Genomic DNA, 3,795 nt, shown 5'->3' with positions numbered 1-3,795 from the left:
TCTACACACTCGTAATTGAAAATGAAAGCTCGTAGCAAATTCAAACGATAATAAATTTTAACTCAGATGTCCGATAGAGTCCTGTATAATATCAAGACACTCAAAATTGAAAATAGAAGCTCTGAAAAAATTCAAAGGACAATAACTTTTTACTCGGATGTCCGATTCTGTCCCGTAGTATATCGAGACACTTGAAATTCAGAACAGAAGCTCTGAGCAAAACCAAACGACAATAACTTTTAACTCGGATGTCCGATTGAGTCCCGTAATATATTGAGAATCACGAAATTGAAAACAGAAGCTCTGAGCAAATTCAAACAACAATAACTTTTTACTCGTATGTCTAATTGTGTCTCGTAATATATCGAGATGCTCAAAATTCAGAATAGACGCTCTGAGTAAAATCAAACGACAATAACTTTTCACTCGGATGTACGAATGAATCCCGTAATATATAGAGATGCTCATAATTGATAACAGAAGCTTTGAGAAATTTCTAACAACAATAACTTTTTACTCGGATGTCCGATTAAGTCTCGTAATATATTGAGACGCTTGAAATTGAAAACAAAAGCTCTCAGCAAATTCAAACGACAATAACCTTTTACTCAGATGTCCGATTGTGTCCCGTAATATATCGAGATGCTCGAAATTCAGAATAGAAGCTCTGAGCAAAATCAAACGACAATAACGTTTTACTCGGATGTCCGATTGAGTCTCGTAATATATTGAGACGCTCATAATTGATAACAGAAGCTCTGAGAAAATTCTAACGACAATAACTTTTTACGCAGATGTCCGATTGAGCCCCGTAGTATATCGAGACGCTCATAATTGAAAATAGATGCTCGTAGCAAATTCAAACGACAATAACTTTTAACTCGGATGTCCGATGGAGTCCTGCAATATATTGAGACATTCAAAATTGAAAATAGAAGCTCTGAGAAAATTCAAACGACAATAAATTTTTACTCGGATGTCCGATTGTGTCCCGTAGTATATCGAGACGCTTGAAATTTAGATCAGAAGCTCTGAGCAAAATCAAACGACAATAACTTTTAACTCGAATGTCTGATTTTGTCCCGTAATATTTCGAGTCTCACGAAATTGAAAATAGAAGCTCTGAGCAAATTCAAACGACAATAACTTTTTAATCGTATGCCGATTGTGTCCCATAGTATATCGAGACGCTTGAAATTCAGAACAGAAGCTCTGAGCAAAATCAAACGACAATAACTTTTTTCTCAGATGTCCGAAGGAATCCCGTAATATATCAAGACGCTTGTAATGAATTGTGTTCAGTTTAGGTTCCTTTGAGTTTTGTCTTGTTTTTTTTTTTTTGTGGCTGAAACCTAAACCATAAAATTCTTACAAAAATATTAAAGTAGAAGAAAACCTAAAAATCTAGAGTGGTCATAGAAGTCATGTCTAGTTATGAAACTTGTCACACAAGATTTCTTATGTTGTGCTGAATTTTATTTTCTTGTTTCTTTGTCTAACTCATTTGTTCATGAGTGTATGAAATTCTTTTAGCCTATTATTTGATTTGAGTCAAATTTTTCATGTTAATTAGTCCTTAACATGTTCATGCAAAATTCTTAGAGAGTCTTTGATTGTGAACCTTTTCTTGAACTTTTAGGTTTCCTTATGATTGTGTCTATTGTGAATTTGAGTTTTGGTGATTGAATTGCTTGCTGAAATGTTGATCCTAAGTGAATATTGAACTCCTAAAACTGTGGTAAACAATCCTAGTGAGTTCAACATACATAGGAAGGTTGAAAGTAAGCCCAAGGCAATCAATATACCATGCTTAAAAAAAAATCGCTGGTGCTGGCAGCTTGGACATACAAACTTGTAAAAATTACTGAGAATTGGTTACTTCGAATTTTGAGCTGAAATTTTTACTGAATTTGCCAGACATCTGGAAAAAAGTAATAAAAAAGAACCAAGTGATTTGGATAAAAGGAAAAAATACTAAAAATCACACAAATTGGCAGAAAAATCAGTATCCAGGAAAAAAAAGTGAAAGGGAAGTGTGCTTGTTGTTTTGGCTCAAAATTTATTCTATAATTGGTGCCTATGTTATACCAATCTTAGTTCCGAAATTTCAATTGAAAATTACTGTGAAACAAGTGCCAAAGCTAGAGATTTGTTGAGTGTTTTTTTTATAGTTTTTTAACTCTACTCTAGAGCCATTCTAAGTTTCTCTTTGAGTCCTAGCTTGCTTCTATGTCCTTTTCATTGCTTTAATTGTTGAGTAATCCTTGAAAAATTGTCTTGTTAAAACTCCATTGGTTTAGCTTTCATTTCATTTTTTTGGTCTTTGGTTATTGCTTGTCTCTTTGTTTCCTTGTTTGTGGGTTGCCATATAGGGAATTGGAAGGAGGATTGGTGCCATCCCTTGAAGAATTTGAGTCAAGAAGCAAGGGGCCAACCACCTTAAGAGCTATTGGACTAAGAAGCACTCCAAATTTAGTGAATCACCAAAGAGATGACCGTTTTGTAATTTTGTAATTTGCAATTTACTTACCTTTATTGCTTTCAAGTTTTGTAACAAAAAGGCCTTTCATTGGAAGTGTGTTGGGAGCCTCCAATAGGTTACCAAACTTCCATTTGTGTGTAATAATTTTAGGCAATTTTTCCTTAGGATAGTGAGTTTTTTGTTGGGAACCTTGAATGTGGTCATCCAAACACTTTTAGGATTCACCTAGTTTACATTTCTTGCTTACTTTCATAGCTTATTTCTTTTACCTTCCATTGTCAAACTGCCTAGATAGCTTGCATTTTACCAATTAGTTTTTTTTACCTTATCTTTCACACCTCTTTTAGTGTTTATTTTGGCTAGTTTCAACCATAGTTTCTTTTACCTTTTGTTTTCAAACCTCCAACAAGAAAGAACCACAACTTAGAAACCAACATGAGTCATCATTCAACTAGTGTTAATGATGAGGGTACTAGTCATAAGGACCCTCTATCTAGAATCTTAGATGAGTTGAGTTCTCTCAAGTTATGGAAAGAAAAACGAGAAAACAAAAAAGAACAAAAAAGAGTGGAAGAAATAAGTCAAGATGAAAGAGAGAAAATAAGAGATGAAGAAAGAAGAAAAATAATAAAAGAAATGAAAAGAGAAAAACATGCCTCCTATAGTAGTCATGACTCTTGCAAGAGTTTAAGTGAAGAACTTAGCGACTATTATAGAGGGCGCCATAGTTCACATACTAAACATCACTCCCAAAGAAGGGAAAGGGATAGAAGGCCTCAAGAGGTTAACATTAGTCTTCCATATTTCCATGGAAAAGATAATGTTGAGGCCTACTTAGATTGGGAAATGAAGGTTGAACAGCTCTTTGCTTGCCATCATATTAGCGAAGAGAGAAAAGTTCCATTGGCTACCCTTAGCTTTCAAGGGTATGCCCTCTATTGGTGGAGTTCCCTTGTTAGGGAACGAAGGATTCATGGGGATCCTCCAGTAGAGTATTGGAATGATCTTAAGAGTGCCCTTAGGAAGAGGCACATTCCTCCCTACTATGAAAGGGAGCTTATGGACAAGCTCCAAAGGCTTAAACAAGGGAGTATGAGTGTTGAAGAATACAGACAACAAATGGAACTACTCTTTTAAGAGCTGGACTTAGGGAGGAGGAAAGGACAAGCATAGCGAGGTTCCTTAGTGGGCTTAATATGGAAGTAAGGGACAAGGTTGAACTCCTTCCATATAGGGACCTAGATGAACTAGTCCAACTTTGTATAAGAGTGGAACAACAACTAAAAAGAAAGCCTTCTTCAAAATCTTATGGC

Source organism: Glycine max, chromosome 10 (genome assembly GCF_000004515.6).
Source record: "Glycine max cultivar Williams 82 chromosome 10, Glycine_max_v4.0, whole genome shotgun sequence".
In the NCBI taxonomy this organism is placed as follows: domain Eukaryota; kingdom Viridiplantae; phylum Streptophyta; class Magnoliopsida; order Fabales; family Fabaceae; genus Glycine; species Glycine max.
The sequence above is the reverse complement of the archived record's forward strand: the minus strand, read 5'-3'. Positions refer to the sequence as shown.